Source organism: Bos mutus, chromosome 1 (genome assembly GCF_027580195.1).
Source record: "Bos mutus isolate GX-2022 chromosome 1, NWIPB_WYAK_1.1, whole genome shotgun sequence".
In the NCBI taxonomy this organism is placed as follows: Eukaryota; Metazoa; Chordata; class Mammalia; order Artiodactyla; family Bovidae; genus Bos; species Bos mutus.
This window is the reverse complement of record NC_091617.1, coordinates 77279180-77293668: the sequence shown is the minus strand read 5'-3', so window position 1 is coordinate 77293668 and position 14489 is coordinate 77279180. Positions and strand designations below refer to the sequence as shown.

Genomic DNA, 14489 nt, shown 5'->3' with positions numbered 1-14489 from the left:
TGACTTACCCAAGGACATGCCAAGGATGGTAGCATTGTTAGCACTCAAGTTCAGCTATTCTTTTAAATTTTTATTTTGGGATGATTTCAGCTGCAAAAAGTTGCAAAAATACTATAGAGAATTCCTATATGCGTTTCACCCAGCTCCCTCTAATTAACACCTTATATAGCCATAGAACAATAATCAGTATTAAGCCGTGAACCTTGGTGCAGTACCATTCACTGAAGTACAGACTTTGTTCAGATTTCACCAGTTTTTCCATGAATGTCCTTTTGCCTTCCCAGGATCCAGTTCTGATTCCCACATGACTGTCACTGTCACGTCTCCTTCGTCTCCTGCCATCTGGAACAGTTCCTCACAGTTTTTCCTTGTCTTTCATGATCTTAACACTTTTGAAGAGTACTGGTGAGTTATTCTGTAGGATAGCCTTCAGTTCTGGCTTGTCTGTTGTTTTTTTGTTAGTATACTGAAGCCATACTTGGCAAGAATACTGCACAGGTGACGTACTTTTCTCAGGGCATGTCAGATTACATTAATAGGTACTATTGGAAGCGTTAACCTTGATCACTTGCTAACTATGGCATCTGCTGGGTTTCTCCACTGTAAATGAGAAGATGTAAATACCATGTTTCTATTCAAACTTTTACCAACTAATTTTAGCATCTGTTGGTTGATCTTGCTTGCCTGCACGATTATTGTGGTATTCTGGCCATTTTCTGTTTTTCTCAATCCTTCTACATTTATTAATTGAAATTCTTCTGTAGGAAAGTGTAGCTTCACTCTCATCTAAACTCAGTTGTTGTAATTCCTAGTTTATTGCTCCTGTCACTAAAGCACAGGTGAAGGAGAAAGTAAAAGAGTTTGGGTTACTGTAAAGGTATGGTTGTTTCAGGGCTTTCAATGTGGCTCAGTGGTAAAGAATACACCTACCAAGTAGGAGATGCTGGTTCAATCCCTGGGTCCAGAAGATCACCTGGAGGAGGAAATGGCAACCCACCTCAGGATTCTTGCCTGGGAAATCAAGCAGACAGAGGAGCCTGGAGGACTATAGAGTATGGGGTCATAAGAATTGGGCACAACTTAGCGACTAAACGGCAGTGGCAGTGTGGTTGTTTCAAGTGTGCAATGGAGAGGAGATGGAAATTAATTGCTCATTTCACAAGTATTGATCAAACACTTATTTCTGTACAAAGTATTGTGTGAGGTACTGTGAAGAAAAGAAAAATGTACATATACCTGAAGGAGGCTGATAAAGATGAATACTTAAGGTACTCTTTATGAAAGTGATAATGAAACTTTTGAATTGGACATTGAACTAATAAATGATACTTTGATGCTTATGGCAAGGACAGGTGTATCCACAATGCAGTAATCAAGCCATCACTGCAAAGGTCAGCTCTGTGGTGATGATGTATGTACAGATCTTGGACGCCTTAGTTCATAGACTTTAAGCACCATGGCGGTAGGTGCATGCTCAGTTGTCTGACTCTTTGCAACTCCCTGGACTGTAACCTGCCAGGCTCCTCTGTCCGTGGGATTTCCCAGGTAAGAATACTGGAGTGGGTTGCCATTTCTGCCTCCAAGGTATTTTCCCGACCCAGGGATCAAACCCGCATCTCCTGCATCTCCTGCATTGGCAGGTGGATTCTTTACCACTGAGCCACTTGGGAAGCCCAACTATAAGCACCATAGTCTCTCCTAATTCACAGAGAAAAGAACCCAACTAAAAGACAACCATTTGACTGCCTTTGGGACCCAGAGTTCCTTTCCTGCCAGAAGGAAACTATGAGGCTCCAGTGAATTCAGGAATTGTTCCTCATTAGGAATTTGGAAATTATATAAAGCTATGACAAACCTAGACAATGTATTAAAAAGCAGAGATATTACTTTGCTGACAAAAGTTTGTATAGTCAAAGCTGTGTGGTTTTTCCGGTAGTCATGTATGGATGTGAGTTGGACCATAAAGAAGGCTGAGAGCCAAAAAATTGATGCTTTTGAACTATGGTATTGAAGAAGACTTTTGAGAGTCCCTTGGACAGCAAGGAGATCAAACCAGTCAATCCTAAAGGATATCAACCCTTAACATTCATTAGAAAGACTGATGCTGAAGCTGAAGCTCCAATACTTTGGCCACCTGATGCGAACAGCCGAGTCACTGGAAAAGACCCTGATACTGGGAAAGATTGAAGGCAGGAGGAGAAGGGGATGACAGAGGATGAGATGGTTGGATGGCATCACTGACTCAATAGACAGGAGTTTGAGCAAATGCTGGGAGATGGTGAAGGACGGGGAAGCCTGGAGTGCTGCAGTCCGTGGAACTGCAGAGTCAGACGTGACTAAGCAACTGAACAACAGTAACAAATATACTATGGATACTTGGAAAAGTTAAACTCACGTTCTTTGTGCTTTCTTTCTTAACAAGGGAGTAGAAAAGGCCATATAAGTATAATCCCAGTGACCCAAATATCATCAGAGGACAAAGAACTCACATGGTCAAAGGATTTCTGAACTGCAAACTATACTTCAACTAGTAATCAATAAAGCTAAAGGACAGCTTTAAAGAAAACTCTAATTGTCCTTTTATGTGAAGTGTAATGAGATCCATCTAAGGGCAAATGTAGATTCTCCTTGTGTGGGTCAGTTGTTTATTATCCTATAGCCGGTGGGAGGAATCATTTGCATATTCAGGCAGAATGTGAATTGTTTAGGACACTCCATGAAGAATGCTGATGTGAAGAGAACCCAGCTCCATTGCATTAATACCATTAAAAAAAAAACCTTCTGAACTGTCAAGTTTGTTTGAGCTACAACAGACCTTCATTTACATTGTTACTCAAACGTAGATAAGTCTGAGATGTAGGTAATAGCTTATATTTTAAAATGAAGAAACTGAAGTTCAGCACCATTCGGTTATTTTTGCTAACAATGGTAGATCTTGATTTTGGACTCAAATGCCCTGATTCTAGAGTGTGCATTTTTTTGACCTTATGTAATGTTGCCTGTGGACAGTGATATTTCTAAAATTCTTTATGACTGTACTTAGCATGGCCATATGTCCTACTTTGCCCAAAACAGTTCAGATTTATGCTTTTTGTCACACCATAATTATCAATAGTATGACTTTCTACTCCAAGAAAATGCCCTGTTTTGGACCAGAGAACATATGGTCACCCTATTTATAGGATGGCTCAGAGAAATTCCAAGTTGGGCTGCATTCAATCTTTAAACTTATGCTAAGAAAATCACTAATAAACTACTTAAATGTTAAAAAATAATTGTTATTTAAATATATTATGATGCATTCTGATGGAAAGGCATGCAATATATATATTATAAACTATATACTATATATATTTAATGACCTGGGGGAAAAACTCATAAAAAAAGCAAAATTATAATAATCTGGACCTAGTGAAAACATGTGGCTATAGCTGGGTAATGAGATAGTTGATTTAAAAAAATTATGTTTCTGGATTTCCAGGTAGTCTACAATGAGCATGGGGAAAATCTGAAGCAAAAAATTATCTTCAAATTCTCTCATTTCGAATTAAGGGGTCTCTTTCATAGCAGACTATGAAATCACCATATTGAAAAAAAAAAGATCCTATAAGTAGGAGTCTAACAACGTAATAATAATCCTTTTCACAAGTAGAGCAGAGCTTTATAGTATCAAGAACTTACTGACAATGTTTTCTCATTTAAACTTTATAAGGATGTTCACAGTCAGGAAGTGAATTCCCCATTTTGCAGATAAAGCGAAAATGCAAATGTAGAGTGAGTAAGGAAGATCTGGGATCTCAAAGGTTGTCCTAGTTAAGACTCCACACAACTGATCTTATGCTAATTCTATATTGGCTTTTAAAGCTGTGACACTGAGTTTATAGTTAAAGGCTAATTCCTTTGCTTGTGCCACTCTCATTGTGAGCATAGCTGAAGGAGAACGCAATGCTGCCATGGTACCACACAGGGGAAATTAAGAGAAGCTTTTCCATCCTGTAAGCCACCATTTAGCCAGCTGTTAATTTCTATCTTGACCCATTCAAAAGTACACTGACTACAACTTAGAGTCTCAGGTCCCAAGCCTGAGTTTGTTGTGACTATGACTGCCTGGTGATTTATGATGACTTGCTTTTTTCCTCTGGTCCTGAATTTCTCCATCAGCGGAATGAAAACTGGTAACCAGATCATCTCTATGGTTCGCTCTGGCTCTAAGAGAGTGTGATTCTAAACTTCTGAGCTTCTGGGAGAAAGAGTGGATTCCAAAGCTGTATTCCAGAAGTGCCTGTCTAAACTGGGGCTCTAGTTTTCTTTGCATTTGGAATAAGCCCAAAGAAAAGGTCATTTTTGCAGACATCTTGAGGTTGTGCTCCAATGTCCTCATTAAATAACAGGAGCCCAGACTGGCAGGCCCAGGGGAATATTCAATCAAGGAGAAAAAGGCCAAGTTATTACCGGAACCCTATCATCAGAGCTGTAAACACAAGCATTCATTCCTGGGCTTTAGCTGAAAGCCTGTTCCATCCTGCTCACTCTCTCCTTATACAGGTTCCGTTTGTCAAATGTGTGTGACCATTCCGATAAGTCACCAGAGGCGGGAAGGGAGAAAGAGAGAGGAAGAAAATTACAACCGTAAATAGACTCTGAACATAGAAAGATCAAAATAGACAGCCTCTGGCTTTACTGGATGAGTCACTGCTGCAGCCCAGACCTCAAAAACAAGCGTGGCTTCTCTCTTTAGCAGCAGTCTTCCTGTCTGGAAAGGAAACACTGCTCTGATTGGAGATATTGGCCATTTTACAGACTTCAAAGCAACTTAGGCAACTGAACAGACAAGAGGGAGAACAGGTAAAACGGTTTTTCCAAGTGCTTGTCTGGAGAATCAGCTACTCAGCTCTGATTTGAAGCTACATGGAAATGCTTTCATCTTTAGCCAATGGTGTTTTGTTTTTGTTTTTGAGTATGGTGGTGTTTAGTTTTGGTGCAATGTATGCACCTTTTTTCCCCCCTAAATGTGTTATTTTCTGGCTAAGACTTTACCAGGCACTGAGCAGAGTGCTGTGGGGGTTGGACATGGGGGCCATCTAATGAGGAAGTGGAACAAGTACACAGGTACACACATCACAATATTATGAAAAAAAAAATGTGTGCCTGAAAACATGAGACTATGAGAGTGCAAAGGAAACAGATGAATGGTCTACCAGAGTGTGAGACCAAGGCCTACATGTATTCAGGATTCAGTGATGAGTCCAGTGATGTGGGATACAAATAATGGAGTAGAAGAAATAAAGCTAGAAAGACAGATTGCAACCAGATCCAAAAGGGCTTTGAATGCCAAGATGAAGATGTGGATCTCGCCCTGTGTGCTGCGGAATTGGGGAGGGGGAGGAACAATGACACTACAGGAGGACAGTAATGTCAACTGTGGGGAGAAAAGTTGAAAGAGGAACCAGATCCAGAAGCGTCAGTTAGGAGACACTTGCTTAAATCAAGTGTGGCTACTATGGCATAATAAGAAATATACATTATTTAGTTTTTGTCCCCGGTTCTTGGCATAAAGCTGCTAAAACCCTTGTAATTTCTTGAGTGATAGAAGTAATAAGAGCATCTTTTGATCTTCCAATATAGAGCTTCTAAATCCCTTAGAATTTCCTGGTTGATAGGAATGTCTTTTTTTTTTTTTTCAATGTGATAACTGATATTTGGGGGTCCCTAGATAGCTTTGGGATGGGAGCTGTTTGCTGAAAAGAGATCTAGATATGATTAGAGTCCTGGTACTTTGAGACCTATCTCCCAACGTCTGGAACAGGAAGAAGGTCTGGAGCTTGAATTAAACACTGATGACCAATGATTTAACCAATCATCCCAATGTTAGGAAACCTCCATAACTGCCCCTAAACAATGGGGTTTGGTGAATTTCCAGGCTGCTGAACACGATGAGGTACTGACAGGGTAGCACACACAAAGGGCAGAAAGGCTCCATGCTTCTTCCCCGATATGTAGCCCTATGCATCTCTTCCATTTGGCGATTCTTGTTTCCTTTATAATAAATCTGTGATAGTAAGTAGTGTTTTCCTAAGTTCTGTGAGTTATTATGGCAAATTATCAAACATGAGGAGAAGGTTGTGGGAACCCCCTGAATTAATAACTGTTTGGTCAGAAGTATGCATGGTAAAACTGGCATCTGACTTGGGGACAGTCTTGTGGAAATGATCTCTTAACCTGTGGGGTTCACCATAACCCCAAGTCATTAGTGTTAGATAGCTGGACAATGGGTTGGTGTGGGAAACCCTCCCACAGATATTTGGTATCAGAATATAGCTCATTGCTCTCCATCTAGAACATTCCCTCTGGAGTTAGAGTGGAGATCTACAAGAGAAGGTGAAGTTCATATGTCTAAACATCTAATCTAGTCAGTGAAGCTATCAATATAAAAATGCTCACCATTATAGAACATGTTATTGTTTGTTGAAGTCACTGAGCTGAGGGGTCAGAGAGATTCAGCTGTGGCAAACCCAGTTTGACACAAAGGAAGATTGCTCACTTTGTAGAAATACGGGGCAAATTGTTTTAGCTGGCTTTCTTGCACCGTAGACTTGATTTAATGGTTGGGGTTCTGAATACTATAGGTTGGCTACTCAACTACATTTTTTTTCTAGCCTATGGTTTCTTTCCATCCATGGCCCCAGCTCTTGGTATTTGGAAGGCACTAGTACTTAGAAGGAAGAACATGTTCCTATCTGCTGACACTGCTTAGCTTCCTATTGTCTGATCTTGGTTAAGTCACCTGTCCTCCCTGGGACTTGGTTTCCCATCTGCAAAGTGAGTCTATCCTGTGATTCAGTGTCCAGGGCCATTTGAGACTCCGATAGTTTAAGATGTATATTTAGAACAGGTGGTCTCCATTGCTAATATTATCTTTCACAAAATAAACCCATCTCAAGGGGATATATGTATATTTATAGCTGAGGAGCTATAAGTTGTTGCATAGCAGAAACTAACACAGCACTGTAAAGCAATTATGCTCCAGTTAAAAAGAAATTAAAAAACAATGAAAGGGGATATATGTATATGTATAACTGATTCACTTTGCTGTATAGCAGAAACTGATACAACATTGTACTCAAATAAAAATTTTAAAAATTTATCCTTTTAAATAGACAAAACCCCCAAAACAAACCTATCTCACTGAACCTTCCTGACAAACTTAGGAATAAACATTGCGTATAATGTTATTTTAATGTTGTTGTTAAGTTGAGGCATAGAAACATTTGCACGTGTGCTCACTCAGTCGCTTCTAACTCTTTGCTCTCCAGACTCCTCTGTCCATGGGATTATCCCAGCAAGAATACTGGAATGGGTTGCCATTTCCTCCTCCAGGGGATTTTCCTGACCCAGCTATCAAACTCTCATCTCCTGATGGCTTCTGCATTGGCAGGCAGATTCTTTACCACTGAGCCACCTGGGAAGCCCATTGAGATACATAGCAGGTAGGTAATTTTCCAAAGGACATAAAGTGATTTAATGAAACAGTCAGGACCTCGGCTACCTGATTTTCAGCCCAGGGCTGTCTCCACTCTCCCAGGCTGCATGGATACTAGGAAAGGTCAATAAAGTGAGTTTGCAAGGAACACACTGCTTCCATGATGTTTCTTGCATATCCTGTATTTCCATTGTTTCTCCCCAGTGAGGCCAGGATCAAAGAAATGGAGCCATTTTACAGGGTCATTACAGACTTTTACTAGTGAAAGACATTTCTTTTAAAACCAGTTCTGTTCATTGAAATGTGTGCCGATGTCAAACTCCTCTGCAGTCATTACTTCCATGACCAGCTGCAAGAGATTATGCTCTTGGACTTGATCATTAGGCAGAGACTGGACTGTCTATACTCGTCAGCAGGGCCCTCTGGCTATAATGTCATACTAGCTTGGGGCCAAAAGGGATCTTGGATCTTATCCAATCCAATGCCCTGTCCAGTGCTTGATCTTTTCCATAAAGGTTATAATGTTGTCCAGCATCTTCTTGAACTTCAGAATCACCTCTGGAACCTAGACCTGACTTGTCAGCTATCTGCTAACATCTTCATGTGATTGCCCCATAGTCAGCTCACATTCAACAGGACTGAAACAAGGTCTGTGTTATTTTCCTCAAAAATTTCTCAAATTGTGCTACCATCTATTCAGTCCAACAAGCTAAAACCAGATCCTCTTAAATCCATTCCTCTTCTGCATTTGGTACATCTTAGATCTTTGTCCTCTGAAATCGCTCTCACATGCATGCCTTTTTGTACGCACTGCCACAGTCCCTCTTCAGGCCTTCCACAGTATTTCTCTGGACTGGCTATGTAGCCTCCTAATTTATTTCTCAGAGCCTTTGATAGACAAATACACATTTTAAATTTCTAAATAGGAATACAGGATGCATATCCCATAATTATTTGCCATAGAATATTTTTTTACCCAGAGCATCTCCAGGAAGATACTAGATAGTCATCCCAGATGAACTGTAGCCCCCTATCATTGTCACATGTGTCCACCCCTCTTGGTCACTGAACTTGTTATTTCCTTTCCTTAGAGCACCCTTCTCCCTGACTGGCCATCTGGGGAAATCCTACGTATGTTTCACAGCCCAGTTCAAATATCTCCTATTCTCTGAAGTCTTCTTTGATCCCACATCCCAGCATAATGCCTGAGCTCTCAGAGGACTGTGTACTTGAGTCTCTTATAATGTTGAAATTACATTCTAGTTGTGTGCGTTTGTGTATATCTGCCAATAAATTCTAAGCTCCTTAAGGGCTGGAGACTATATTTTATTTATTTCTCTGTCCCAAGTCTGGAGTGGTGATTCTGTTCTCTTTCACTTCATTCAGTATTGACTGAGTATATTATGGTGGAGGCTTAGTGAACTTCATGCAGTACACAAGCTTGCAGTTCTACGACAGTATCTCCAGCCTCCTTACCTCCCCCACTGCTACCTGGTATAGACGACAACCCATGTGGGTTATGCTGGGACAGGGAAGCATTGAGAAGGGGCGATGTGATGAGTATATTACAGTACCAGATCTGTATGAAAGAGATCAGGGAGAGCAGAGTCACTCCTGGAGAGTGGATATTAGGGAAGATTTTCGAAGCTTCAGTATCAACCCTCATATTTACTGAGCAATGCAGTTAGCAGTGACTGTCACCCAGCTGAGTTACCTTGGACACATCAGTTTCTTTGTTCCCCTGTCTATGAGATGAGAGATGGGACCAACTCAAATGTCAGCCGGGATTATCTGTTTGGACAAGTTCTGCCATAAGTCATTTTTCAGATTTGGTGGGGTTATAAATAAATATAAAACACAGTAAGCAATAATGTGCCTTTGAGAGAATTCTTCTCCAACTCTAGATTCCAATGACCTTGGCCAGCCAATAAAACCTATTTTGCTAGAAGAAGTGAGCATAAGGTTCCCCTCTGACGTGTAATTCTTCTGCTTAGGAACATTACAGTCTTCTCTAACACAGCCTGCCTTTTCTTCATCTCTGTTAAGAGATTCAGAAATTACCTCTCTGCCTTGTCTCCTATTTGAATTGCATCCCTGGGCCACTCCAAGGATATTATGCATATTTGAAACACATTAACTAAAGTATCTGTCAATATCTTAAAATAGCTAAGTAGCTCTCAGTTTGAGGACAGTCCATGCACTCCCCATCTGTGCAATACTGACACTTTCCTGTGTGTAGCACTATAGGATTTATAGTTTTTTTTGTTTTTTTTTTTAAATGTGTATTACCTTATTTGGTCTCTGCAACAGCCAGTCACTGAACAATCTTTATGGAGGACCTACAACATACCAAGCACTGAATATGTTCAATTTTGAACAAAATGGATATGATCCCTGCTCTGATTGAGCTTACAGTCTAGAGGAACTACATTCATACTTTCATTCCTATTTTAGAGATCAAGAGACTAAGCTGAAGTGATTAGTCCCAGGTGCTAGAGCTGGGACTCAGCTGGGTTGCTCATTCTCAAACCAGGACCCTAATTTTGTCATCCTTTTGCCTCACTGCTGATGGAGAATTGCCTAGCACTCTTTAGGAGTTAACTAAAAATAAATAGCTATTGCCTATGTGGATGGCTGTGAGAGCGACATATATAAAAACCCAAAGTAACAAATAGAAGAAGGTAAGAAAATAAACCAGTCTCAGAAAACTCCAAAGTGGTAGGAGGGAAACAGATTCCAAACCAAAACAAGGAACAAGAGCAACAGTCACTGGAAAAACAAAAACAAGACAAGCTTGTTCCCTTAGAGCTGGAACTCAGCAGGGCGTCCTTAAGTGGTACAAAGCAGTGTTTGATGTGAGCGTCTCACCCTGCTGTGAACAGAACTCTACATTTGTATCTTCCAAGCAGCCCTGATTGACAGGCTGCGCTGGCCATAACTGCCTATTGCTTTTTGAAGGATCATCGGTAGAGATCCCAGTGGGGTGGCAAGGTGAGGGGGGCAGGATGATCAGGGAGAGGGAGGAGGCCTCCATTCATAGGGGCATCCTTCATACCCACCACATGCTCTATGGACTTTTCTCAGGCCAGGATCCTCCTCCTTAAATCTCTTTAGGTATCAAGTACAGGCCTTGGAAGGTGGATGTGTAGAAAGGAAGATGTGATCTTTCTTTTCCTGAGTTGTAGGAGGAGAGCTCATTAAGTTAAGAGGTGCTTACATTTGCCTCTGTGCCCCTTCATCTTTAAGCTGAAGACACAGCTCCAGGGCACCTAATCCCACAGGTAGTGGAAGAAAGAAAATAGAAGTAAAAGAGGAAAGATGCATTCATCAAGAGTTTGATGAGACAGATTCTCTGCCTTAAGAGGAGGGAGATATATGTCAAGCATAATACCACTACAAGCCAACCAGTGTTAGTTACTCAATCATGTCCGAATCTTTTGTGACTCCACAGACTATAGACCATCAGGCTCTTCTGTCCATGACATTCTCTAGGCAGGAATACTGAAGTGGGTAGCCATTCCCTTCTCCAGGGGATCTTCTTGCCCCAGGGACTGAACCCAGGTCTCCTGAATTGCAGGCAGATTCTTTATCATCTGAGACACTGGGGAAGCCCCGTAATCCAGCAAGGGGCATATACAAATTTTGTGAAAATCCAAAGAAAGCAAGCAATTAACTCCATATGAGTGGGTTCTTCAGAGCTGAACCCTAGAAGTGAGAGCTTGCTCAGTAGAAAAGCATACAGGTGGGGTTGAGGGGCATGAGGGAAACAGTGGAAAACATCGCATATAAGCAAAGGCTTGGAGGCATGGAAGGGCATGGAGTGTTCAGGATGTATTTGATGAGATGTTCACTGTGTTTCTGGTAACAGCACATTTTGTATAGTGAGATAAAATAGATGACCACTTGGGTTTTAAGACAGGCTAGCTATTTTAACAACCAACCCATGAACCTCAGTGGATGAAGAGAGCAGATTTTCTCGCTCACTTCAGAGCCTAGACTAGATTGGCAGGGACTTATGCTCCAGGCAGTCATTCAGGGGCCCAATTCACTTCCATCTGTCCTTCTGCAGGTTCTTGAGTGTTTGCCACTCAGCTAGTGGATGGAGAAAGAGAATGAGGCAAGAAGATTAAAGGTAAGGCTAGGAAGCCATAGACTTCACTCCTGTTCATGTTCCTATGGCCAGAACCTAGCCCACGGCCACTCTTAGCTGCAACAGGGTTCTGGGAATTAGTGGCTCAGGGGAGAACATGTATTATTGAGCAGAATAGTCTCTACTGCAGCTTGGAACCTGGAAAACAGGAGGGTGAAGAGAATAAAGGCATCCTGCATCCTTGATGGAATTTGGTGAAAGCTTTCTAGTTTCCTGATGGGAAATGAATGTTATAAAAGAGTCAATGATAGGTTCTAGGTGAGAGGTGCAGGGTGTCTAGACTCTTCAAAGAAAGTAGATGAATGATTCTAACTGAAAAGTGCTCATGCCTAGACAAAAACTCTGCTCCAGCCATGAGACAATGGACAAGAAATCATTTCAGCTCGACTCTTAAAATGGGAACAAAAAGAAACCCAGCAAAGTAGGCAACTTATAGCCCCAACATTTATAGAGCAGCATGTGTTTACTGTATGCTCACATACAAGCTTCACCATATCCTTGGGAAGAGGACCTGTTGGAGTATTATCAGCCCCATTTTAGGTGTGGGAAAACCTATACCCAGAGAGGTTAAATGACTTACCCGGGGTTGCACAGAAAGTAAGAGACAGACCTGCAACCCAGACTCATTTTGTGCTCTTCTATAATCCTGCAAATCCATCTCTGCATGGGGGAGATGCTGGCCACACTTTGGGAAGCTGACCCAGATCCAGTCCTGGATGTAAAGCCAGGATCCTGGGGAAACTCTCTTCTATCACCCGCCCTTCTGTCTGCTTAACTTTTGGAATCAGTGAACCAACTCCTCATTCAGAGAGCATGTACATGTTAGCTGTCAAACCGTATATGCAGCTCTGACAGCCCTAATATCACTGTTTGTATTATCAGACAATTACCAGCCGAGCTCGTATTCATAATTTGACTAACAACTCGCGACAATGATTATTTTTCCTTTCCTGGCAAAACAAATATAGCAGCATTTTCTTTTCAGCATCAGCGCTGATGCTCCTTGGCATTCTATCAGCTGAAGGATTTTTTTTTTTTTCAAAAAAAATGTTAGTCGTACTCCCCCACATCTCGCTAACTTTACAGTCCCCCATGGCATCTGTGTGCAGTGAACTGAGCTGTTGAGACTAAATGTAATTTGCAATCAAGCTTCTGTTAACATGGAAATGTACCGGCTGGTCTGCTGCAATATGGGTTCTCATTCTGTCTAGCATATGGTTGCATTAAATCCAGTCTCCAGAATGTCTCTTGTTACCACATTGTCAATCCGTGCAGAGCAGAGAACCCTAAAAAACCACTAAAGGAACATATTTTTGGAATTGGCTCTTCTATTGGATCTTGACAAGAGCTGTCCAAAGACATACTCGGTTACTTGAAATGAACTAGCCCTGTCAGATCTATGCACACGTACACACAGAGACACACAGGAAACTTGAAACCCGGTTAGATGCTCTGTACTCATAAGCATATGAATTACAATGGAGGACAATGGAAGGGAGAAAGCAAAGGACTCAGCTTCATTAGTTACATTAGAGACTGGTTTATTGATTTTTTTCTTGATATCTCAGTATGCAAAAAAGTCACAGAGTATTAGATTTGCAGGGGATTTTAGCAGTCTTTGGAGCATGGGCTTTGGAGTCAGATGAACCTGGGCTTGAATCCTGATTCCATTCCTGGTGTGGTAACCTAAGGCCCATGCTTAAGCTTTGTGTGCCTCAGTTTCTTCATCTGTGAAGTGGAGGGTAAAAGGAGTATCTCACAGCTTAGGATGCTGTGGAGGTTAAATATCTAAGCGTACACCTGATCCAATCAACGATGCTCATTAGTATTCATCACCTGTTGGATACCATCCCCATTGTTCATTCAGATACGTCATGTCTCTTACAGATTCAACCTCCATTGTTCTATTGTTCTGGTCTTGCATCCTTTCTGTGCGAAATGTCAGACCTTTCTAAGGCAGCCCATTCTCTTCTGCACAACTCTGTGAAACAGTTTTTCCTCATATTAAATAAAGACAAACCTCTCCCCACCTGGAGCCTTTCCTCTGGGATACACAACCAAAGTTGAATTGAGTGATAAGAGGCTATCAGACACCCTGCAAACACTCTCTGCTCTCATTTAGCACCTCCCGTGCCTTCAGCGTCCTTGTCTGGTACAGCATTGAGTCCCTTCTTTTCTAGTCCGGCCCCTCTTCTCGAACTTGTTTAGGTGTGTCCGTCGCACAGAGCACACTTTTTGGAGAGAGCGTGTTATAGGACCAGGTTGGATCCTACCTGACGATGAGTGATGTTTCACCAGACTTCAGGGAGCTTTACTAAAAAGCCTCCCCGTGGGAAATTCATAGACAGCAATTTTCAAAGAATCATGTGATGCTTTCAGTTCAGTGGGGAAGTGAAGCTTCATGCCTCCAGGTATCTGCATCATTTCACAGAGAAAATCATTACTTCAAGGAGGCTGATACCCTCATTGTGCAACTCTTCTGTAAATCAGAAATTTTTATAAGTTTTACTGGATGTGCTCCAGGCAGGAATCACTTGCACAGTGACTGAGACACCAGAGTACTGGAAGATAACATTCTTTCAATGTTCTAAGGTATTTTGGAGGATCAGGGTAACATGGAGAAATTCATCCATTCGCTTAAAAATTATTTGTGTGCCAGACACAGTGCTATGTACCAGGAGGTAGTGGTAAATAATCCATTCTTGCCACAAGGAAGCCGGCAAACACATTAAGCCACAATTTATTATTTATTACTCACTTAAAGGCTGCCATAAGTGTAATGAAGGAAGAAAACAGGATTCTAGCAGAAAATAAGACGAGACCCTGACTTAGATGCTGTGGGACATCAAGCAATGCTTC

General features: G+C 41.5%; 1 protein-coding gene across 2 annotated transcripts in view; it reads left to right on the top strand.

Moving 5' to 3' along the window:
• Positions 1-279: 279 nt before the first annotated feature.
• TPRG1 (tumor protein p63 regulated 1) overlaps positions 280-14489 on the top strand; it is a 217222-nt gene continuing 203012 nt past the window's right edge. Inside the window, exons 1-2 of one of the 2 annotated variants that reach the window (XM_070376834.1) lie at positions 280-405; positions 7314-7487. The gene's annotated coding sequence lies outside the window, so the exon portion shown is untranslated. Of the gene's footprint in view, positions 406-4730; positions 4846-7313; positions 7488-14489 lie in introns of those variants that run through there. The other variant, XM_070376901.1, reaches the window with a different exon arrangement.